A 26,635-nucleotide genomic window follows, 5' to 3' on the forward strand; every position below is an offset into this window, starting at 1 on the left:
GTATCTAAGGTGCAGGATCATAGGCAGCTGTTCTTTTCACATATATTTCCTAGTCCCACCAGGAAATATAGAAAATAAAAAGAATAATAATGAATAATAGGAGTTCTCCTCATGGCTCAGTGGTTAACGAGCCCAACTAGGATCCATGAGGATGTGGGTTTGATCCCTGGCCTTGCTCAGTACATTGGAAAAAAGAAGAATCACAATTATCTTTTAGGGGCTCACTGTTTCCCAAGGGCTGATCTGAGCATTTCACATACATCTCATGTAGTTTTCTATTATTAGGAATTACAGTTCAGTGAAGTAAAGGAACTTATCCATTGTCTCAGAGATTGTAATGTAAATAGATAGAAAAGAGTCCTGAAAAATCTTTAAAAATATCTCTTATCAAAAACTACGTACAGGAGTTCCCGTCGTGGCGCAGTGGTTAACGAATCCGACTAGGAACCATGAGGTTGCGGGTTCAGTCCCTGGCCTTGCTCAGTGGGTTAACGATCCGGCGTTGCCGTGAGCTGTGGTGAAGGTTGCAGACGCGGCTCGGATCCCGCGTTGCTGTGGCTCTGGCTTAGGCCGGTGGCTACAGCTCCGATTAGACCCCTAGCCTGGGAACCTCCATATGCCGTGGAAGTGGCCCAAGAAATAGCAACAACAACAACAACAACAACAACAACAAAAAAAAAAGACAAAAAAAAACTACGTACAAAAGTAAATATAGAAGTATAACAGATCAATAGATCGAGATGCTTATATAACTGGGAAACTTACATAACCGTGTGATTTTAAATATACGATTCTGCTTTTAATCATGTACTGTCCAGGTTATATGGAAAATTCAGAAAAATAAATGTATTATTTTAGTCCTAAAAGTGAAATATGGATGCGAATTTCAGTACCGAGTAATTGTCACTGCTCTATTTAAAGTTCTCTTTGCTTATTCATGCACTAATTATGGAAAACAGGCCCACATTGCCAGTCTTCTGGTGATAACAGCCAGACTGGGTCAGATTTCCCTGATCTGTGGCCTTGGTTCTCAAAGTCACTTGATAGAAATCCAGCTCTCCACCAAATCTACTTTTGTAACTACTTGAGCTTACATTTTTCTATTAATAGTACAGATATAGTTATGCCCATTTATTATTTTATATGCTAAATTACTTTTTATTAAAGTAAGAAAGGATCTTGAGTATGTATTTTTATTGAGATTATGTATACAAGTACATATATCTATACACACACCTATATACAGACATATGAATATATCTGCCCATTTGTTCTTATATGCTAAATTATTTTTGTAAAAGTAATACATGTATTACCTAAAAATTCAAGTATTTCTTTGAGTTTTATGGTAAATGAAACAGCTGCCCCTACCCTACCCTTCTCTACCTCAGTGACCCCCTAAGAAAAGCAGCCATTTTCAGTTCCTTTGGTTGGAGCTCCATATTTCTGAATGCTCATGGAGCTATTTCTTCATTTAAAAATTTTAGGCACTATCTATCTTGTTCTTGCCAGAAAAGATAATTACCCTGCCTCAACCTTTCCAATCTATATCACAGGTTTCATTAAATCAGTAGTGAGTGTTTACATTATAAAAAATAGGAATATTGAGTACAAATATGAATATTGAATATGAATATGGGTATTCTTCTATTTTCTATATTTTTCCTAGAAGTAATAATGGTTTAGACAAAAAAAAAAAAAATGGAGTTCCCATCAAGGCAGAGCAGAAACAAATCCAACCAGGAACCATGAAGTTGCAGGTTCCATCGCTGGTCTTGCTCAATGGGTGAAGGATCTGGCATTGCTGTGAACTGTGGCGTAGGTCGCAGGCACAGCTTGGATCTGTCGTTGCTGTGGCTGGGGTGTAGGCTGGCAGCTGTAGTTCCAATTAGACCCCTAGCCTGGGAACTTCCACATGCCACGGTGAGGCCCTAAAAAGACCAAAAAAAAAAAAAAATGGCCTAATCTTTTCTCGTGTTTAGTTTTCTGTGACCTCTAATTAATCATCCTTTAAATTCCCCTGCAGAGCCATAAAATTCTTAATCTAGCCAGACACACCTATCACTGTCTATCACCACCTATCACTGTTTCCTGGAGTTTTCCATTCTCCTGTGAGCACACTTACCCTCTGTACGTACACACAGAACCTTACTCTGTAAGAATACTGCTCAGCTGCTCAGCTGGCATTCAGGGACTTCTCATTAGCATCATCCTAGGCATCCCCTCTGTCCCTCTCTTGGGCGGAGCTTTTTATTCCTGGATTCCATGTCTTCCTGTTTCATGTTTTACTCTCATTCAGTGCCATACACTATTCCGTATCTTCTAGAGAAAGGTTCGTGGCCATATCTTTAAGATATGAAGGGTCTCAAAAATGCCTTTGCCTTACCTACACAGTTGATTTTTAATCTGTGGGTATAAAATTCTGCATTTGAAAAAAAAAATGCCTTTACAATCTTGAAGGTATTGAATCATTTTCTTCTAATTCCCAATGTTGTTGTTAATTAAACTTAAGTTAATTTCACTTTCCAACCCTTTATATATGATGTATTTTTTCCTACCTAGGAGCCTTCAGGGTTTACCCACTTATTTAAAAAAATATATATAGGGCCTTTTATGTGTTAGACACTGATATAAACATGGAATATCAGAAACTGATAGAATGATACAGAAACTGGGATTTTATAGTGAAGGAAGAAAGAAAGGAAGGAAGGAAGAAAAGAAAGAGAAAGAAAGGGAGGGAGGAAGGAAGGAAAGTGAAAGAAGGAGGGCAAGAAAGGAAAGAGAAGGAAGGGAAAAAAAGAAGAAGAAATCTGTTTTCATGAAGCTTACATTGTAAGGAAGATAAATAATGAACAAGATAAATAAGTAAAATACATATCTTAAGTAAGGAAGTTGTGATAAAAACGTCATTTCAAATCATCACACCACAAAATACCTCACAGAGAAGTGCAGTAAACTTCTTAGTTTGGTCCTAAAAGAAATGGGAAAAAGCCCCTGTGGCTGTTTCGGGAAAACATGCTAAACAGAGAGAGACTAGTAAGGGCGCGTCCCTGGGCAAGAGCCGCCTAGTGTTGCAGGAACAGCGTGGTGGTGCAGTGTGTCCGCTAGAAAGAACGAGTAGGAGGGGGATTCAAAGAAGAAACTGGGCAAATTATGATGTTTTCTCTAAGTAAATGGGAAGTCAGTATAGTGTCTTGAGCAGAGTACTGATACATGACTTAGGTTTTAATAGGACCCCTTTGTTCATTATATTTACAATGGAAGAGGGGCAAGAGCCGAGGCAAGGAGGCAAGTTAGGAAACTACTAACACAGTCCAGGTGAGAATGATGGTGACTTAGGAGCAGGTAGGGGAGGTGGTGAGGCGTCATCAGATTTTGGATACCATTTGAAAGGTAGATCCCACAGCATTGGGTGACAGGTGGGGTGTGAGGTGTAAAAAGGAAGAAGAAAGGTTAAATTTTTGCACCAATATATTTGGTCTGAAAAACAGAGAGATGGTGTTGGCATTAACTGAGATTGGAAGATTGCAGAATTTTATTGTATATGTTAACAGGAAGTCTTTGAAGAACTTCATTCAGAGAAATGACGTGATGTGGTATATGGTTTTAAAATTCTCTGCTGTTGTATGGTGAATGGATCACAGCCAGCATTGAAACTACAAACCAGTTAGAAATCAGTTGATAGAGGCTGAACTAGCAATGTTGGTGACTTTGGTCCAGGTTGGTGGCAGTAGAGATGCAGTAGAGAAAGTCTAAATGTGAACTTCTTGGTTGGAGCAACAGAACTTGCCAACTGGCTGAATATGAAGGGTCCAGAAATTTAGGAAAGAGAAAAAATGATTTCCTTTGTTTTTAGTTTAAGCAAGTCGTTCCATTTACCGATGATGGGGAAGTCTGGGAAAGGAAAAAGGAAATTTAAAAATATATTTATTTTTAAAATATTAAGTTTGAAATTCCTTTTAGATATTCGGGTGGACAATTAAAGTAGGTGGCTGGTCCTATGAGCTTGGAGCTCAGGAGAAAAATTAGTTTGGGGGCAGTCAACTTTTTAAAAAGTTCCGCCTTCCCACCATCCCTCTGATTCCATTTGGAGTCTTACTCCTTCCTCCTCTGTATAATCTTTGTGGGACCATGAATACAAGTGGTCTGTGATCCAAAAGTACCTGACTCTTTGTCTTAGCAATCTATACAACCAATGCATATACCCACGATGACGTGCTAGCAAGTATTATCAACTGGCTCTTCAAGGGGAAAAAAATTTAAAGTCCTATTTTGTTCCTGGTACAAATGCTCCCACCATGACCTTTTTCAGACTACCAACTTGACATCACTGAACAGAGGGCTGGGAAAATTGGCAGAGCATTATATAGCCCTTGTACCAATAGACATAAGTAACCTCAAGAGCATAGATAAGAATAAAATAGAGTGATCAAATAGAAAGTGATATGCTTTAGGAGTTGTGGCGCAGTGGTAAAAAATCCAACTAGTATCCATGGGGATGTGGGTTCTATCCCTGGCCTCGCTCAGTGGGTTAAGGATCTGGCGTTGCCGTGAGCTATGGTGTAGGTCACAGATGTGGCTCGGATCCCACATTGCTATTGCTGGGGCTGTGGTATAGGCCAGTGGCTACAGCTCCGATTCAGCCTCTACCCTGGGAACCTCCATATACCTCAGGTATGGCCCTAAAAAGACAAAAAAAAAAAAATTAGTATGATTTAAATATTACCTTTGTTTTTAATGTCATGTATTTATATCTAAATATAAATATATCATTTGAGGTTCGTATCAAGGTTCATATCATTTGATTTTCAAAAATGCCTATGTTTAAAAACCAGCTCACAAAATTTCTGACAGTTTCTGAGCCAGCTCCAGCACAACCCCAACTACACCTGTCCTAAGTCTGGTCAGGTCAGCTCTGTCCCACAACTTTAAATTAAGCTACTGACTCAACTCCAACCATTTCCTCATCCCAACAGTGAAGTCCTGACTACAACTCAGACCATGCCCAGTTTGATTGCTCATTTTCCCTTGGAACTATTTGATCTCCCACCTTTTTCTAAGTTGCCTTTAGGCCTTTCCATCTATTCCATGACCTCCCAGAATATTCTGATAAGTGCCATCTAACCATAACTTAGCCGAAGTTTATTTCTCTTGTTCGAAATCAGAGAACCCTAAGTGTTCATTCACCCAGGGTTATAAATGTAAAGACCATCAGCATATAAATGGGATTTAAAGCCAAGGGAGGGATAAGAACCCAAGAGAAGGATTGGGGCCCTGAGGCACTGTAGGTATAGAAGGAGAAGTCAGAAATCAAGACCAAGACAGAGCATTATACAACTACAGATATGATAAATTCATTGAGTAATTTTTTAAAAAGAAAAAAAAGAAATATAAATTTTAAAAAAAGACCAAAAAAAATAGACCACAAATATTTGTTCCCAGTGGAATCCTTTTAATTTGGTTACTGAGACTGAAAAAAAGAGCTGGCAACTTGAAAAGCTGAGGCAGCATAACTGTTCTCTATTTGATAACATTCTGGGGCCTTTATTGAGCTTCATCCTGGACTATGTCATTTTATCCTCACTACAATGGTAGATGAGCAAGGTGGAGGTAATTATACCTAAGTTATAGACGAGGAAGCTGGAGCAAAAAGGAAAAGAAAAAACGAAATTCCCTTAGAGTCTTAGCATGCCAAAGGTGACTCAGTTACTCCCCTCATTAGTGGACAGAACAGATAACTCAGTCCTCCAGTCTGAGTTCAGCACCCATACCACACGGCCCAGGGTTGGTTCTCATTGACCCTGAGTTCTTTTTTTTTTAAAAATAGTTGATTTACAACGTGGTGTCAATTTCTGCTGTACAGTAAAGTCAGACATATGTGTACATTCCTTTTCTTATATTATCTTTCATCATCGGTTTTCCCAAGAGACTGAATATAGTTCCCTGTGCCATCCATTAGTTCTTGGTAAGTGTGGCTGTGGTGGTTGTGGTTTCGTTTTGTTGTTTTAACAGGAAGCTCAGGTCACTCCTTCCTCACTTGGCTAATCTCTACAGCGCGTGTCCCTCAGAAGCCCTTTTGGGAAAGGTCATTGGAATACGTCAGTGCTCTCAACATCCCACCAAATTAGCTGCTTCTGTTTCCCTTGTCTTTGTTGTTGTTGTTTTGTTTTCCCTTCTTTTTTGGGGGGGGGGGCACACCTGCAGCACATGGAAGTTCCCAGGCTAGGGGTCGATTCAGAGCTACAGCTGCCAGCTTACACCACAGCCACAGCCACAGCCACTCCAGATCGGAGTTGCATCTGCTACCTACACCACAGCTCACGGCAACGCCACATCCTTTAACCCACTTAGTGGGGCCAGGGATCGAACCCATGTCCTCATGGATACTAGCTGGGTGCGTCTCTGCTGAGCCACGACGGGAACTCCCTGCTTCCCTTGTTGATGGGAAAATATAAATTACTGTCAAGGTTTACATGTCTCCCCCTCCAAAAAAGTCCGTCTCCTTTACACTTGGCACAGCTGATCACTGTATTAGTCGATATAACAAACATTGATCATTGACACAGAAAACACCCCCACTGTCAATGACAAAGTCTCAGTGGCTTGACACAACAATTAGTTTACTCTCACAAGGTTGGTGAGTTGGAAGGGCCATGGCTCCCTCTGATGGCTCAAGGATACAGGTTTCTTCCACCTGGTGACATTACTAATTAAGAAAACAGCCGTCTCCAAGGTACCCACACTAGAGGAAGAGAAAGAACAAAGGGGCTGCACATTAGCTCTTCAATTCTTTGGCTCTGAAGTGATGTGTTTCATTTCATGTATTTCTTCTCTCAGTTTTTGGTTGAAACGAGTCACTCTACCCTGGCTACTTACAAGAGGGCAACCAGTAGAGTTCTACCATGGGTTTAAGGAGGGTATGATATATGGGACCACACTAATGGCCTTACCACATCCCCTTTCCTGAATTCTTCTCGAAAGTGTTTTCATTCTTCTGATCATATAAGAAAATCCTCTTGAGGAGCTGATTGTCTTGGTGATGTTTTTAAATAAGGGGAATCTGTCCCTGACAGACTCAATTAGAGAGAAATAGGAGACTAGAATGAAAAGGCATTGAAAAAGGAAGCAATTGGGAGTTCCTGTCATGGCTCAGTGGTTAACGAATCCGACTAGGAACCATGAGGTTGCAGGTTCCATCCCTGACCTCGTTCAGTGGGTTAAGGATCCAGCGTTGCCGTGAGCTGTGGTGTAGATTGCAGACGCGGCTCAGATCTGGCGTAGAGTAGACCGCTAGCCTGGGAATCTCCATATGCCATGGGTGCAGCCCTAAAAAAAAAAAAAAAGAAAAAGAAAAAGGAAGCAATTGAACTTCTTTCAGAGTACATAATCCAACACCTTCAGATTGCCTTATCCTTTACCCGGAGGGGCTTTCTCAACCATGTTCCTTGGGTAATTTTTGCTACAGTTATAAATAACACCCTGCAAAGTGTGTTAACACAGTGAAACTTTATTTTTAATTCATATAACAATGCAGGTGTTACCGATCAGGAGGTGGCTTTCCTCCACATATAATTTTCAGATCCTGGGCTTCTCACTTTTTTGTGCTCCATCATCCCTCTAAGATCTTCGGGTCTTTCACATCTGGAGGGAAAAGGAGAAAGAGAGATTAGAAGTCATGCTCACTGTTTAACAGTCTTGCCCAGAAGTAACCCACATTATTTCCACCAAAAGGTGGAGAACTAGCTACATGGCCCCATGTAGATGCAAAGGAAGCTGGGAAAGTAGTCTCTCTCTGGACAGCCACTTCCGAGTAACTGCTCATCCTGAGAAAGGGGGAGCCTGTATTCTTTGTGTATGCATAGGCATCTCTGCCACAACCTCCCAAATGCAAACTTACACCACTGCTATCTGCTATTTAATATTATTTATCAAAAGTGAATATATTGCCAATTCATATTTAACACTCAAAATGTGACAGGATCAGTGCAAAATCTCCCCTAACTGCAACCCAACCCTTGAAGAGCTCACTTCCTAAGGGAAAAAGACATACATGAGCACAGGTGCATTTTTTTCCCAGTGCAGCCCAGCAGAAGGAGGTGATGCAATGCTGTTGGCTGTTTGGGTAACTTACCTTGTGACCATGTTCAGATAATTGCACTCTCTCTAGGTTTTTGAGGTTCCAGAGCAAGGAATCGCACCAGTGTCCTCAATCCTCTTTCAAAACTCTTTCCTTCTTCAAAAATGAATTCATCTGCAGATAATGTACAACAGGACAAACACAGGCAATTACCCAGCCATAGCCATATTTGATGAATTCATAATAATTTTTTTTTTTTTTGGTAGGGCCACATCCGTGGCATATGGAGGTTCCCAGGCTAGGGGTCAAATCAGAGCTACAGCTGCTAGCCTATGCTACAGCCACAGCAATACGGGATCCAAGCCATGTCTGGACCTTTACCACAGCTCATGGCAATGCCGGATCCTTAATTCACTGAGCGAGGCCAGGGATCGAACCCACAACCTCATGGTTCCTAGTTGGGATCAGTTCCACTTCGCCACAGTGGGAAAGAACTCCTGTAGTAATTCTTTACTTATTTATTTATTTATTTTTGATTTTTATTTTTTTATCTTTTTGCCATTTCTAGGGCTGCTTCCGCGGCATATGGAGATTCCCAGGCTAGGGGTCGAATCAGAGCTATAGCCACCAGCCTACAGCAGAGCCACAGCAACACGGGCTCCGAGCCATGTCTGCAACCTACACCACAGCTCACGGCAACGCCGGATCCTTAACCCACTGAGCAAGGCCAGGGATCGAACCCTCAACCTCATGGTTCTTAGTCGGATTTGTTAACCACTGCGCCACGACAGGAACTCCTCTTTACTTTTTTAAAACTGGTCTGGCTCTAAGCAAGTGAGTTTTTTTCCTCTCACTTTTGCATTGACCAGAAGTTTATAAGATGGTTGTCAGATGTTAAATGGTTTCACGTGGTAATTTACATGTGAAATCTTTGCAAATGGGGAATGTGGACTTGTCTATCTCTTCCTCTCCAGCTCCTGGTATAAAGGACGCTCTCAGAGATGTTTGTTGAAGTGAGTTGAGTAATTTCTTGTGGAAGTCTTGTTGACTTGGTGAGCTGTAGTAAGTGAGGTTACCATAGGGATGTGTGCAAGTTTCTTTCTAAATCAGTATTTTTATTAATGTACTGGGGGAAGAGGCTGATCTCAAAACATAGTCATAAAATTTTAAGATGATCCTAGCTTGGGAGGAGAACCAAACACCAGGGACACCAGAAATATAACCCAAAGAAGTTAGAACTGTCTACATAAAAAGAAACTTGTCCTTCAAAAATGTAAATGACTGAACATGGACGAAATGGTTTGAATTCTTCCCAGGCAGGGGAATAAAAGAAATCAGGAGTCTAAGAGTAATAATAATTTGCAAGTGAGATCTGTGTTTAATGTGATGGTCCTGTAAGCACAGCCAGAGCTGTTTTGGCCTGCGTTTAGGGAGCTTCATGTAATAAATGGGCCAGGCAATGAGTTGTCTTTCCGCTCAGTGTCAAAGATTTCTAAATTTAAAGTGTCCTAATTTCATCCACTATCATTAGAAATCAGAGCTAAAACATGAATTCAGGAACCACAAACATGTACCTACTGGAATAAGGCCAATTATTGAGAACAGTTTTTATAAGTTGAGTAGGTTGGGTACCTACTATTTGTGTCATTGGGTACTTTACCGGCACAAATAATGCCTTAAACATGACCTAATACATTGTCTATGTAATCTGATTTCATTCAAAGAGCCACCTTTCCGATGAATATTTCCCCCATTCTACTCGCAAAGAGGAAGCAGTTTAGTTCAGGTAATTCTGGTTTGTCACTCTGGCTTATTCATACCAAAGTCACTCTGCTTCCAAATTCCATACCTAGATGAGAACATAGAAAGAATGTATCATTAGCTTACAAAGCATCTTCTCAACCAGAAGAAGCTATGCAGGTGAGAGAAAATATATGATCAAGTGTATATAATGAAAGTGGATTGAATATCATGCAATGATGTACTTGCTCTGGACACAGGAACCCTCTCTTCCTGGACCACACTGTTGGAATGGAATTTAAGAGCGTTCGCTCCATCCAGCCAGGTTCCCATCTCACATGCAAAAGGTCTTTCTACCTACTAGCCACTACTAAGATGGGAGGGAAATAGCACAAAATAGGGTCCGCCCACCCCCATTAAACTGGCAGTGGTTTTATCCACATTGTTCCACTTGTTGGCAGTATGACCACGTACAGACAGATTGAACCATGTCTTTGGGCTCATCTTCCTCAATAACAGAGGGTTAACAGCACAGATGTCATAGTGGCCAATGAGAATGAAATGAGATAATGCCTGGGACACAGTGAGTGCTCAGAAAACCAGAGTTGTTATTATTGATTGACTGATGGGGAATACACCTATTCCCACAGGCTAATGCCAGTGGCTCCATTTGGAAATTGGATTAGGGGTTTCATAGGCAGGATGGCAATAATGCCAGGCATTCCTCTGCTGCACAGTCCATATGGTCCCATTCATCTTTGTGTCTGTCCCTCTGTCCCCTTGCTTTCCTCCATTCTGACCCTGCCTCACACTTTTGAATTTTTTAGATATGAATGTACTCATTGGTTTGTACCTCTTGCTCAACAGGACAAGGAAAAAATACCTGTTTAACTTTTTATCTCATAACATCAATAGAGTGTTTTACTGGTCATAGGAATTAAACAACTACTGATGAATAAAATTAGCAAACTCCTTTAAATAATTGCAAAATTAAAAAACAAAACAAAACACCCTCAGTGTTCTCTTGTGGCAAACAGGTTAAGGATGCTGCACTGTCACTGCAGTGGTACTGGGAAGCAGTTCCGGGCCTGGGAACATCCACCTGCCACAGGTGCAGCCGAAAAATAAGTAAATAAAAATTAAGAATAAAAAAAAAATCTGACCTCAGTTTTACAAATGAAAAATTAACATATACAAGGCACATTTTTATTAATTTGTTTTATATTTCTGCTCCAGATTTAAAGAATCAAGATATGATGGATATATCAAATGTCCTGATTATTTTGAATCTAGAATGAAATCTTCATTACTTTAATAAAGAATGCATACAAGACAGAAAGTAAAATTTAACAGCTATTGAATTTTTTTAAGCCTTAGGCAAAAATCACTTTCAAATCAAAGGCGTTTTCTTTTAAGGTACAAAAAGGTAAAGAGGAGTTCCCTTAACCCACTGAGCAAGGCCAAAAGTTCCCATTGTGGCGCCGTGGTTAATGAATCCGACTAGGAACCACGAGGTTGTGGGTCCGATCCCTGCCCTTGCTCAGTGGGTTAAGAATCCAGCGTTGCCGTGAGCTGTGGTGTAGGTTGCATACGCGGCTCAGATCCGGAATTGCTGTGGCTGTGGTGTAGGCCGGCGGCTGCAGCTCAGATTCGACCCCCAGCCTGGAAACCTCCATATGCCGCGGGAGCAGCCCAAGAAATGGCAAAAAGACCAAAAAAAATAAAGTAAAGAAAAGTGGGATTATCTGAGACGCAATGGTAGATTCAACAGCTATGCAAAATACGCCACTTTCTTTTAAGAAACTACCAAAATTTGTAATGTTATATACATACGTGAATTCAATACGTTACTAAGATGGACAGAACACTTAAAATCCTTATTTGCTTCACAAATGTTTTTGTTGCATTGCTCTTTTGATGTCCTTTGCAATGTGAGTGAAGTGTCCTCACTAAATGCTGGAATCCACCAATGGAAGAGTGGAGAAAAGCAGTACGTATAGGCATTCGAGCATGTGTACAAGTGATGGCTCACACTCGGGACTTAGTTTATGTCAAATTGTTCACTGTATTCTGATGTGTTGCACTGGCCTTTCCATCGCTCTAATGAAATTCACTGCCTAATACATTAACACACCAATGTTTAAAAAAAAAAATCATGACCTGTGACTATGGTAACAATCAGAATGTTCTAGGCAAAGATCATAAGATAGTTTCAAATGCCAACCATTAGCATAAACTGATGAACGCAGGTGATAAGGAATTTGAAGAATGTAGAGTCAAAAAGTATTTTGTGAGAAGAATGTGTTAAACCCATATACACGAGATAAGAAAACTCTAATGTATTTGAGACTCTGGTATAAAGTGACTTTGTCCTGAAGGTCAAGACAGAATGACATCATTGAGGAAGGTTTACGAAATCTGTAAAAGGAGAGGTTATCCATCTGAAAGTAGTGATAAAATTGCTGAATGAAAAGAGTATGTTTTATTAGAATGAGTTACAGAGCTATTTTTTTTTAATTTAGGCTACCATTCATATATATAAATTTACTTAAAATGAGAGATAGAGAAAAGAGAGAGATTGAATGAATTCACCTCAACTCTTCTTATTAAACTCTTCCTAGTCTGCGTTATTTTTAGCAGTCCTGCAATCAGGCACTACATTCTGGGAACTAATGTGAAGGCTTCCCACTGAAATTTTGCCACACTTGTAATAATTGATAATTAACCTCTAAAGTATGAAGCACAAAGTTTCTCTGGGGAAAAAAGTAGAACAATAGAGATATTTTTGGTAACAATATCATGGGGTATTTTTTTTTTTTGGTAAAAAACTAAAAAATAAGCCTAATATTATGATGAGATATTCAGAGACTGGGGAATTTATTTCTAGGATCAATTTTCAATCAGTTAAGACATAATATGGAATTGTCATTGTGGTGGAAATACCTACCACCGTTATACAAACGTTGATACATCTGGTGGTTCTATATTCATTTTTGCTTTTAACATGAGGCAGGTTTGTTGGTGACTCTGAAATTTCCAAGTTAATATAAGCATTATCATTAGTTCTCTGGAAGAGAGAGACTACGGAGCCACAGCTTTTATTCATTCATTCATTCATTTGTTCACTCATAAAGATTTGCATTCGTGTATTTATGTATTCACCCCAGACATTTTTTTCTGTTGTTGTTTGTTTGTTTTTGCTTTTTTTTTTAGGACCGAACGCTCGGCATATGGAAATTCCTGGGCTAAGGGTCAAATGGGATCTGCACCTGCTGGCTTACACCAGAGCCACAGCAACGTGGGATCCGAGTCACGTCTGCGACCTACATCACAGCTCACGGCAACGCCAGATCCTTAAGCCACGGAGTGAGGCCAGGGATCAAACCTGCATCTTCATGGATATTAGTCGGGTTTTTTACCGCTGAGCCATGACGGGAACTCTCACCCCAGACATTTTTGGACATTTATTATTTGCACAGTATTTCTCAGTGATAAGGAGATTTTGAGATAATTAATTACGTTAGGGTTTGTAAGATCTCATCTCTCATAAGCTGATAGGAATACACGTGCAAGCATGATTGTGATGTTCAATGACCCAGGACTCTGAGTTTTGTAAATAGATGTCAGGAAATACTATAACATGGAAAATTCCACTGGAGACAACCAGACTTACTGTGGAAAATGTCCCTGGGAGTAATGGGACATTACTATTTCTTTTCTATAGACTGTATGTGTATCTGCTTCAAGGTCACAAACCAAAATCACATTGAAGTTGTCCCATACCTGCGCGGTTCACTAAATTTCTTGCCCCAAACCATCAAGAGCTGTTATCACCACTGATGCCCTTGGTATCCAGCCTTGTGGTTCAGCTTCCTTTTGCCAACTCCTTTGGACTCAGTACTTGACATTATCGTTACTCGAGCCATTATCGCTACTTATTTGTTTAAAACTTCAGTTCAAATTCTCACTCCAGCTACCCTGTCCTTCTCTGTCTTATCTGATCCCTGGGACACCCAGCCTCCTCACATCCTTATATCCATCAGCTATTTCCATGTCCTTATATATAAAAGGAAAAGGGGATTAGATACTAATCACTAAGTAACCCTATTATATTATAATTGAAATGAATTCTATAGGAAAATAACAGAACATGTGCTTACATATTTTTCATGGTAGCTGATTTTTCAAGCTTTAAGTTCCAAAAGCTTTTTTCTAGATTTGATTGAGAGACTTATTTGCTCTCCACATTCTTTTAGGAAACTGTTGAGCATTTGACTGCAATATAAATGAAAATATCTATCTATAAATTGCTTTTCCTTGGATAGGGACCCCCGGAGATGGTTCATTTTCAGAGACTACATTTTTATCAGAGACCAAGAAAATCCCTGGAAATTGCCAGATTGTCTAATGAAAGCCAAGAATTATTATCATTATTCATCTGCTCTGAATCTAAACATCATTTTATTAATCCTTTCTATATATTAACGTATAAAATATGGCACTTTCAGAATTCCCTGGTGGCTCAGCAGGTTAAGGATCTGGCATTGTCACTGCATGGCCAAAACATAAAATAAGATAAAATAAAATTAGGCATTCATAGAGTACTCTACTTAATAGAGATTTTGATATCTCTCCCTTAAGAATCTCAGAATTTTGTGGGAAAACAACCAATCAGATGACTAAAACAAGGAAATATTCCCAGTGGCTTTATTCCAATTTCTGATGAAAGCCCAATTTATTGACAGTTGTGGCTGTCAAAGAGTTTAAAAATTAGTTAGAATTAGGTTCTCTTGCACATGCATGTGACATAAAACTCAAAATAGTAGCGGTTTAGTGTACAAAATAGAAGGTCATTTTTCTCTCTTATGTAATAAAGCCTAGAGTTACAGTGCAGGACTAGTATGATGTCAGGGACGTAGGCTTCTTTCCTCTTACTCTTTAACCCTCTTAGCCTAGGGCCACAAATCTAAGGGATAAAATGTTTGTACTAGCTCTTGCCATTTTAACTGCATTCCAGGTAGAAGATAAAAGGGACCAAAGAGGGTATGTCTCTTCGCTTCTTTAAAGTTCCGAGGTCACATGACCATACCCTGCCGCAACTGAGGCTGGGAACTGCAATTCTTTGGCAGAGCAATTTACTGTCCTGAGAAATCCTTCCCCCCCTCCCCTGGCCGCCCCCCTTTACTGAAGGAGAAGAGGAATGGATGTGAGAGCAGGTAATCCACTGTTCCCCAGTGGATGACGCTGTCAAGACTTTTCATTGGAGCTTTCCTTTTATTTTTTAAAAGTACAGCAATTGCTATATTATAATTTCACAGAATTCAGAGTGGATAAAGTTAGGTAGCCAAAGATTCTCTGCTTCTTTTTGATTGGAAAAGTCTAATTATGGTTCTCACCTAGGAAGACGTTTGTCTTTGTTAAGTAAATAATAACCAAGTGTCATAAACAAGTCACCTTTGAGCAAATTAACAAAAGGCTTCCTTCTCCTGGGAGACCTCTTGCAGAGCGCCCTCATCTAATAAGCCAAGTGACAACTGGATTTCAGTTCCCATTTTCCTTTACCTGCCAGACACCTAACCTGCACAACTGCACGTGCTGGCCCTGGCAATGGTCTTATTTACCTTCAACTGGGTGAAAATAAAGGAGTCAGCCACACCACTCTGTATTCATCTATGATTAGCAAATGCTGTTTGCCTCTGGGTTACTGGGGCACTTGACACATGGAGACCACTGTCATAGATGAGGACTCTATGGATGAGAAAAATCTGGCTGTGCTCTGTTCTTCCCTTCATCTCAATGTTCCTTTACTCCTCTTTCTCCCTCATCTGCCCCCATATTCTGTGAGCCATAATGTTTGTATATGTTCTGTTTCCTTCACATCTCTCAAATATGTTTGTTCTCCCCAATTCTACCTACCTGTCTTAAGTAAGAAAATAAAGACCTACCTGGCTCAAATATCAGTCGTACCAAGATTGAGAACCTCTGGTTAAGGCCTCACCTGCACTGCTTCAACAGATTGCTACCTGGTCTCCATGCCTGCAGGTCCCCTTCTGTCAAATCCACCTTATGGCGTCATCAGAGTAATCTTCCTAAACACAAGTCCAATCTCGTCATGACACTTACCTGTGTAAAATCTTAGAGTAATTCTTTGTTGCCTTAGACCAACATCAAACTTTTTGATACTCGTCAATACTCTTTATACTATGCTTCTCTAGTCCTAGCTGTCGCCAGAGTCTCCCTCTATGTCCCATTCTCACTTGAATCTCCCCAAAATGCTGCACTCCCTCACCTCCAGGTTTGGAAGAGCCCTCACTTCTTCCCCTCACCGGCTCAGGCTAACTCCTACTTGTTAGTGGCTCCTGCTGATTGGACCTTTCTCTTTGACCTGAGCTGGGTTTCCTTCTTCTGGATTCCCTGAGCACCCCTTCCGCTGCTCTAGTGTAGCATTTCCTACAGAATATACCGTGCGCTTTATTGTCTGTCCCATGTCTGTCTGTTACAATGCCTATAAGATTCTTGATAGTAGAACTGCATTTTGTTTGCCTTTGTATTTATCTGTATTGCCTATCACAGCTCTGGACACAATTGATAACCCACAAGTATTTAGTGGCTGAATGAATGAACAATCAAGCCACCCTGTAAGCAGCTACCATTGGTCATAAGGAGTCTAATAAAGAGTGATAAATGATCCACATAATGCCCTCCCCCACCATCCAGCTTAGGGTTAGGGTTGAGGTTTTCGCTGTGTCCCTATGAATCTACCCAGCTTTATAAACCAGAAACTCATCAGTTTTTTTCTTTTAATTTAATTTTATTGGAGTATAGTTGATTTACAATGTTGTATTAGTTTCAGGTGTATAGCAAAGTGAATCAGTCATACATATAAGTATATCCATTCTTTTTTCCCATATGGGTTATTATAAACTATTGAGTAGATTTCCCTGTGCTATATGGTAGCTTCTTTTTAATCATCTATTTTATATGGTAGTGTGTATATGTGATTCCCACCCTCCCAATTCTTTCTTCTTCCCAATAGTTTCCCCTATGATAACCCTAAGATTGGTTTTTAAATCTGTGAGCTTGTTTCTGTTGTTTTTTTTTTAATATATAGTTTTTTTTATTTTCCCACTGTACAGCAAGGGGGTCAGGTTATCCTTACATGTATACATTACAATTACATTTTTCCCCCACCCTTTCTTCTGTTGCAACATGAGTATCTAGACAAAGTTCTCAATGCTATTCAGCAGGATCCCCTTGTAAATCTATTCTAAGTTGTGTCTGATAAGCCCAAGCTCCCGATCCCTCCCACTCCCTCCCCCTCCCATCAGGCAGCCACAAGTCTCTTCTCCAAGTCCATGATTTTCTTTTCTGAGGAGATGTTCATTTGTGCTGGATATTAGATTCCAGTTATAAGTGATATCATATGGTATTTGTCTTTGTCTTTCTGGCTCATTTCACTCAGTATGAGATTCTCTAGTTCCATCCATGTTTCTGCAAATGGCATTATGTCATTCTTTTTTATGGCTGAGTAGTATTCCATTGTGTATATATACCACTTCTTCCGAATCCAATCATCTGTCGATGGACATTTGGGTTGTTTCCATGTCTTGGCTATTGTGAATAGTGCTGCAATGAACATGCGGGTGCACGTGTCTCTTTTAAGTAGAGTTTTGTCCGGATAGATGCCCAAGAGTGGGATTGCGGGGTCATATGGAAGTTCTATGGATAGATTTCTAAGGTATCTCCAAACTGTTCTCCATAGTGGCTGTACCAGTTTACATTCCCACCAACAGTGCAGGAGGGTTCCCTTTTCTCCACAGCCCCTCCAGCACTTGTTATTTGTGGATTTATTAATGATGGCCATTCTGACGGGTGTGAGGTGATATCTCATGGTAGTTTTGATTTGCATGTCTCTTATAATCAGCGATGTTGAGCATTTTTTCATGTGTTTGCTGGCCATCTGTATATCTTCTTTGGAGAACAGTCTATTCAGGTCTTTTGCCCATTTTTCCATTGATTGATTGGCTTTTTTGCTGTTGGGTTGTATAAGTTGTTTATATATTCTAGAGATTAAGCCCTTGTCGGTTGCATCATTTGAAACTATTTTCTCCCATTCTGTAAGTTGTCTTTTTGTTTTCTTTTTGGTTTCCTTTGCTGTGCAAAAGCTTTTCAGTTTGATGAGGTCCCATGGGTTTATTTTTGCTCTAATTTCGATTGCTTTGGGAGACTGACCTGAGAAAATATTCATGATGTTGATGTCAGAGAGTGTTTTGCCTATGTTTTCTTCTAGGAGTTTGATGGTGTCCTGTCGTATATTTAAGTCTTTCAGCCATTTAGAGTTTATTTTTGTGCATGGTGTGAGGGTGTGTTCTAGTTTCATTGCTTTGCATGCAGCTGTCCAGGTTTCCCAGCAATGCTTGCTGATGTTTCTGTTTTTTAAATAAGTTCTTTTTTATCATTTTTGTTAGATTCTATGTATAAGTTATATCATATGATATTTGTCTTTCTCTGGCTTACTTCACTCAATATGATAATATCTAGGTCCATTCATGTTTCTACAAATGGCATTATTTCATTCTTTGTTATGGCTGAATAATAGTCCATTGTAGGAATTCTCATTGTGGCTCAGTGGATTAAGAACCCGACATAGTGTCCATGAGGATGCGGGTTTGATCTCTGGCCTTGCTCAGTGGGTTAACGATCCTGCATTGCCATGGCTGCAGTGTATGCCTACACCTACAGCTTTGATTTGATTCCTAGCCTGTGAACTTCCATATGCCGCAGGTGTGGCTGTAAAAAGAAAAAGAGAAATAGTCCATTGTATATATGTACTGTATCTTCTTTGCTGTTTTTTTTTAGAGCTGCACTTGGGGCATATAGAAGTTCCCAGGCTAGGGGTCCAATCGGAGATACAGCTGCTGGCCTCTGTCACAGCCACAGCAACGCCATACCCAAGCCATGTCTTCCACCTATACCACAGCTTACACCAACACCAGATCCCCAACCCACTGAGCAAGGCCAGGGATCCAACCTGCGTCCTCATGGATACTAGTCAGGTTCATTTCCACTATACCACAACAGGTTCCCTGTACTATATCTTCTTTATCCATTTCTCTGTGATGGATATTTAGATTGTTTCCATGTCTTGGCTATTTGGCAGTTGCTCTTGATATCATCTCTCCTTCACTGATAATTAATCAGTCACCCAACTGACAGATTTTGTTTCATAGATATTTCTCAAATCCCTACACTTTTTTCCATCTTTACTACTATCATTGCCTAATCCCAATTAACACTATTTCTTTCTTGGTCTACCACAGTAGCCCTACTCTGTCTCCTCCCCTACTTCCCTTCTCCTCTCCTTTTAATATGTTTTCCCCACTGCTTTTCAACGATCTGTAATGCCCTTCATGGCCTGGGCTCCTCCCAACATTTCACCCCTGCACTTTCCTTCTAGCTCTCTCAAGTCTATGGCTTTCCTTCCGACCTTTGTTCTCCCTGTGATTTCTGCCACCACAGGACCTTTGCATATGCTGCTCTCTATGCCTGGACTATTCTTCCTTCCCCACAGTGCCTGTAAATTGGGATTCATTCTTTAGATCATGGTTCAGACTACATTTTCCTAGAACAGACTTCTCTAACATCCACAACTAGGTGAAATCGCCTTAATATATTCTCTCGTTATTCTATGTAAAGAATAAGTACTCATAGCACTTTTCATGGTGGTAATTTTTGTTTGCCTCATGTGTGATGAATAACTGTTACATTCAAAGGCCCATGAGAGTGAAGATCATGTTTTCTCCTCTTCACATTGTGAGCCTGTCCCAGCAGGTGCTCAAGAAACACGTCCTGAGAAAAGGAAGGAAGGGAAGAAGGGCGGAAGGGAGAAAGACACATTTTTACTTATCTCTGTTCTCTCTACAGTCCCTAGCACAATCCCTTGGATATAGGAAATTCACAATGGTTTTTTAATGCAAGGACAGTTGTAAGGAATTGTGCCAGCTGGAGTTGGGAAACCAAATTTATTTCACTGTTCTAGACATGTCACTGAACCTGCTGAGCTGTTCATTTTGGAGTGGTTCTGATTTAGTGAACTAGTTTAGTATTAGTGGAGTGACATTCTAGTGCCAGAACTGAAGTTCTTGCTTCTTGCCTTGCTGGTGACATAGTGTTCATTACATAAATTAACCATTGCAAATTTATGTCATCCTTTTGAAAAGTGAATTCATTGTCACAAAATTTGTGGTTGGGAAGATGCAGAGATAGTTTAATGCCTCATTAAGATTCAGAACCACTGTTATTAAATACAGGGGGAAAAAAACACTGAAAAGAAAGAGCCCGAAGTCCATTCAGGTGAATGAAAATAGCTGAAGAAAGTACTCTACAGGCTCCAAGGAGACGGAAGAAAATTCTAGTGGCTCTTTTTTTGAAGCAGTTCACCCGCAGGCCTCTGACTAGCCTCTGATCACTATCCACATGGAAAGCTTTCCAAGTGTTCTGTAGGCAGCATATGGAAAAGGCAGCTTTCTCTACAGCACCTCAGGTATACTTGGGTATTAGACACAGGAGGGTTCTCAGTGGCCTTTGAACATAAGGGCAGTAGAGACCAGCCCTGGGGTAGCTGGGATGTATAGCGTGATTTACCACTGCTCTTGAATTATTTCTTCAGATCCTCAGAGTAAATGCCTGAGCAATGAGGGGAAGGTATTGGGCTCCATTTTTATTAGTCCAAGGTCACAGGTTCATACATTTCCTTTGTTTCCTGCCTCAACATCAAGTTGCTCTTCCAGTATCTTTCACAGGCCTCTCTTAGACTAGACTTCACCCCACCCTTAATTCTCTTCCTACAAAATATCCATCCCCTGGGCTTTACCACTTAGAGCCCTGCACAGATTTGCCTCCTTTGGTACCAATGTCTTGGAATCTATCTGGACCTGCTTCGTGTTGGAGTATCTTCTAGCCTTCCACTTGCCTGGTGTGCATATCCTTGGGCTCCTTCTTGGGTTCTGGTCCAAATAGTCTTGAACCTTGAATTTGATTCATTCAGAGGGGCTTTAAAACAATCTTATTTTCTTCAGGCTGAAGTACACATCCTATCACCCTGCCATGAAAATCAACTAGCCATTGACTGTGTGGTACATAAGAACTTCTGGGAAATTATGGGCCTTTCTTAGTCAATGTCTTTTTTTTTTTTTTTTTTTTTTTGCTTTTTAGGGCCACAGCCCAGGCATATGGAAGTTCCTAGGCTAGGGGTCAAATCGGAACTGTAGCTGCTGACCTTCGCCACAGCTACAGCGATGATGAATCCGAGCCTCATCTGTGACCTCACACTGCAGCTCAAGGCAATGCGAGATCCTTAATCCACTGAGGGAGGCCAGGGATTGAACCCGTGTAGTAGTTGGGTTCGTTACTGCTGAGCCACTCTGGGAACTCCAACAATGTCATCTTATTCTTGCAATTTAAGGCCATCTGGCCAACCATAAGTCTTCAGGGCATAAGTCTTCCTGGCAGGATCCAGGTGATGGGACTCACACAGACGTCCAGGGGACACACTTTCCTATATAAAGAAATCGCATGCTCCCTTTTCCTTCAGCAGCACCTTCCAGAATATTGCTTAAGTGCCATTTTCAAACCAAAGATTATGTGAGGGGCATTATTTCTCCAGAAGTACTAGAAATTGTCCAGAGGATGGAAGAAATGAAAACACAAAGGAAATAAGTCATTTAGTTGTAGTAAGCCTGATGACAAACTTGTAAACTCTGACTTCTGTGAGAATTAATGCTGTATTTTCATTTGTGTTGTGATGCTCTGGCCAGGCCCCAGGTCCCGGACCCCACCTGAAATAAGGCAGAACCCTGCACAGAATCCCTCTTTGTACTACACCCAGGCAAAGAACACCAGCTTACCACTCTTTCTCTGTGGGCACATGGTCTGTCCCAACTCCTCAGATACCAGCTGTGGAGAACTTGACCAGGAGGAATGTTTTTAATGTACCAAGAACCTTCTGGCCCTCACACCATGTACCATCACAATGACAGTGAGACAGTACACTCAGGAATTTATTCCAGACTTACAAAGATTTCCCTACAGCTTTGAAGAAATGGTATGTGACCATATCTAAATTACAACAAATAGCTGCTAATTGAATTGACAGACCTGTTTCTCCTGGGATAAAATGGAAGAAAAAGTCCTTGGAATGTTATACCAAGGGGCTACCCATGGAACAGACTCCCAAGAACAAGGATAGATACCATGCTAGCAAAAAAAAGACAACCGGTTCTGTGGGCTGAAGCTGAGAAATGCTGGCAAGCCAAGATAATCCTAGAAACAGTGTGCAAACAAACAGGAAGGGGAAGGGAGGTTGGAGGGTTGACTATAGAATGGGAGATAGCAGGGTTTTGTGCTCTCTGATGTTGATCCCGGGATAAATCCTATATTCTGGAACATGAAGTTTGGCTGTAGCACTGGCTCTTGAGCTTTTTCTAAGATGGAGTTTTAAATCAGCTTGCTGTTTCTCAGTTTCAGTTGGAAACTGGAACCAGCAGTCCCAGTCAGAAAAATTTACTTGCTATTAAGATCATATAATGCTCTGAAATCTCCATACTCTTCCAGCTAGAGGGCCATGAGCAATCTACTGAATAATCCAATATTCCCGCTGTGAGTCAAATATATAGCCTTGCTGTTTCTGATATATCCAGGGGGCAGAGTAGAGCTGTCCAGAAATTTTTTAAACAGATCATAACAAATATCCACTTCATAAGATCAGAAATGTTCTAGGACCTCCCTTGTTGACCTACTTGGGTCTCCCTGCCTTTGTTGAATTCAGACAGACATGGTTTATTTTAATTACAACTTGCTTTAAGTTTTATTTCTTAATAAAATGCATCAACCCATTTTAATCAGATATGTCAAAAATGAGGGAAGAATAGAAGCAAAATCAGACTCAACTGGAATGGGGTAGGAAAGTAGACTTAGTGGTCTAAGAGGTCAGTTGTAATGATTAGGGAGACTAGAACTGGAGGTGGCTGAACAATGTGTATGTAAGGCAAGCAAATGTTTTAGTGTCGCAAAAGTCATGTGATCCATATTTAAAACAGATAAAGGCAGTAGGTTAGGCATAGTGACAAGTGCTAATCATGTTGGCCTTGGGCCAATTGACTAACTCCTTATCACATTCCTCCACATCCAATCAAGCTCAGACTCTTTTCTTTCATTCACTGGGCTAGCAGATTTTTATTATTTTTGTATCAGGCATTTTGTTAGACCCTGTGGATACAATCAGTGGTAAACTAAAGAGACCCAATTCCTCTAGTAACTTACACTTTTGTGGAAGGGGCAAAAAAAAAATATCATGCATTTAGTGCTGTGATAAATTAGATACAGGATACTACTTGATACATAGTGACAAAGAATCCATGTTTGGAGGAATGTGAAAAGCTTCCTAGAGAAATTGACCAGTTCACCAGGGTGTGTAGCAAGGGAGAAATCAAGGATGTTTAAGCTTTGCCACTTTTTATCCCTAAGCATCCTCTAAGAATCTTCTAAGTTACTTCCTCTATGTCTTGACTTTTCAACAGTGGTGTGCTCTGAGGTTCATTCTTTGGCCTCTTCTCTTTCTCATCTGTACTTGCTTTCTTAGGGATGTCTCCCTCTTTTTTTTTTTTTTTTTGTTTGTTTGTTTGTTTCTTTTCTTTCTGCTTTTTAGGGCCGCACACTCAGCATATAGAGGGTCCCAGGCTAGGGGTCGAATCAGAGCTGTAAACAGCTGGCCTATGCCACAGCAACGCGGGATCTGAGCCGTGTCTGTGACCTACACCACAGCTCATGGCAATGCCGGATCCTTAACCCACTGAGCGAGGCCAGGGATCCAACCTGCAACCTCATGGATACTAGTCGGGTTGGTTTCCACTGCGCCACAACAGGAACTCCCTCATTCATACTTGAGGCTTTAAATACCATCCAAATGTTGATATCTCCCAAATAAACATCACTTTCCTGAACTCCACATTTGTATATCCGGCTGTGTACTTGGCACGACCTCTTGGACACCTAGTAGTCCTCTCAAAATCTTTATATGCCCCAAACAGAGATCCATATATGCTCCCCCTTCGGTCCATGCTCCATTTCAATCTTATCCATACTAAAAAATGAAAATTTCATTTTTCCAGATGCTCATGCCAAAAATATTGGAGTCATTCTCTCTCTCACACCTGGTTTATTAGTCAATACTGTCAGATTTACCCTCACTCTTTATGCAGAATCTGATCGCTTTGCACCTCTTATCATTGCTACTGTCTGAGTCCAGACACCATCCTGTCTCACCTGGATGATTGCAGCAGCCTCAAAACTAGCCTTGTCCTCTCGTGTCCATCCCAACAGAGCATCCCAGAGATCTTGCTAAAATCATGCCATTCCTCTGTTCAGAATGTCCAGGCTTCCATATCTCACTCTGAGGACAAGATCCTTAACATGACCTACAGTTTCCCACAAAATCTCACATCTCCTCACCCATTACCTCTCTGACTTCCTCTCCTAGAGACATCTGATCACCTCGAACCCATTAGAGCCTATCTTAGAGACTTCTCGCTTTCTTTTCCCCAGCCTTGAGTCCATTTTTGCCCAGGTATCGACTTGACTCACTCTCCCACCTCCAACAAGTCTGTATCAAAGTTCATTGCTTTGGAAAGGCCTTTCTTAATCCTTCCTCAACTAACTTTCAACCCCACCCCCACTGACCCTTGCTCACGCCCCCATCTCTACTTCACTCTATCATGATAAACAGACCTATATCTATATTCATATCAATCTATAGCTCTATCTCTTCTCTCTTCCTCACCAGAGCATTTAGAAAGTCAGGGATTTTGCCTTTTTGACTATATCCCTAGTGGAGAGAAAGATGCTAGGTGTACAATTAATATCTGGGGTGAGTGACCTCTCCTTTTCCTCTCATGTCCCAGACTATATCCTTCTCTCCAAGGTTCGTCCTCTGCTCCTGACCCTGCCAGTCTTGCCCAGAATCTTGCTCTCCCAAGACCCTCTCCTGTCCAGTGATCCTGTGACCCTGACTTTGCTCAAGGTTTCCCCATCCTGGTGTAAACAAGCAAGGCAATAAAAATCTCTGCCTCCTCGCTACCCTTTTAAGCTGTCATTCTCTTTTCTCTCCTTTCAGTCACTGCCAAACCACCCAATAGATTTTTTTAAGGAAGAAAGAAATCTATAGTCCATGCCCCTACTTCCTACTCAATTACTGTTCCCTCGCAGTCTGGCTCCTGACAGCATCAGACCACTAAAATTACTCTCCGAGGGTCACTGTGATGTGCCAAATGCAATAGCCTTTTTCATAGTTCTTATTCTTCCCTGGAGAATTGGATGTCCAGAGATCTTGAGTGTTCTGGCCATCCAAAAAATAGATTTCAAAATCATTTGTTCTAGCTCACTTACATTTTGAAAGCAACAGGATGCCACAGAAATCCTTGAAGAGGGCACTCTTCCTTGACCTCTGGGACACAGCTTTCTTCTCCTCCTGGACCTCTGACCTCTTCTTTCTATCTTCTGTATCCCTCTTGTTTCCTTTCTCCTAAATATAGATGTTGCCCAAATATCTGTTCTTGGCACTTGTCATTTCTTTGGAGCCTCCTCCTTGACAATCAGGTACTCAAAGATTCTACTTTCATTTCTGACCTCTTTCCCACATCTCTGGCACACATCTCTACCTATCTCTCTGGACATGCCACCAGCACCTGAAGTGCAAATATTTTCAAAACTGATGTCATTATCTTTCCCCAAACCTGTTCTCTCTTCATGTTTCCTATTCATGATTAATAGTACTTCTCTCTCTTCCTGTCAACACAGTCAGAAATCTCAGGCTTAGAGCTGATTCTTTCCTGCTCACACAGCTGACAGACCACAATGTCTGCCTTTATCATGTGGCTCACAACTGCCACCGCTTTTCCATCCATTCTGCCACTGCTCTCATTCTGACCTCTCTTATGTCTCTCTAGCAAGATTACAAAGTCTTTATGATCAGCCTCCTTGTTTCTCCTTCTTCCAACTCATTCACTCAGTCTTATCAGGTCAATCTTCCTGAAACAAGGGTCTGGTCATGACAACGCCTGGCTTAAAACCTATTATTGACAATTCATGGCTGACAAATTCAGTTCTACCTGCTGGCATCCAACATCTTCATATCTTGAGTCTGTATACTTACTGGGAAAGGATTTGCTTTCCTGGCATCTGAAAGCAGATCGAGAACTAGTATTCTCAAAATGCCACACTGCATACTGACCTTACTCCCATTCTGTAACTGGATGGCAAAGGAATCTCATTTCCTTTAGAATCACATGGATATTTATCTTCATCCTCCTAAGAACTTCCAGCCTCAGTCAAATGCCAAGTGCTAACTCTCTGGTGTGTTTGGGACTTTGATGAGACAGCGTCAGTGTCCCTACAGGACCTGGCACATTAGTTGGAAGACTCTCAATTTTCTTTCCATCAACAGATTACCCTCTGAGTGTCTACTTTTATCTGGGTCAAGGGCAGAGAAAGCAATCCTGTTTTTACATGTACTTTCAACCATCACTTTGTAAACTTGGCTTGAAAAAAAAGTTCTTATGGGGCCTGGAAAGTAGACCCAGGCAGTGATTTCTCAATCACTCTATCTAACAGTTTATCAGCTATGGCCTCTGATGATCTTTAATGGCTAATGTCTGTAAGTGTGATTTGGAAACAGTAGGCCCTCAGCTCTACTATTTCACTCTGATCTCTTTAAGCTGTCAAAGTCTGAGAGGTAATAGCCTTGACACAACTTACCACTGATGT

Source organism: Phacochoerus africanus, chromosome 13, assembly GCF_016906955.1.
Source record: "Phacochoerus africanus isolate WHEZ1 chromosome 13, ROS_Pafr_v1, whole genome shotgun sequence".
Classification (NCBI taxonomy): Eukaryota; Metazoa; Chordata; class Mammalia; order Artiodactyla; family Suidae; genus Phacochoerus; species Phacochoerus africanus.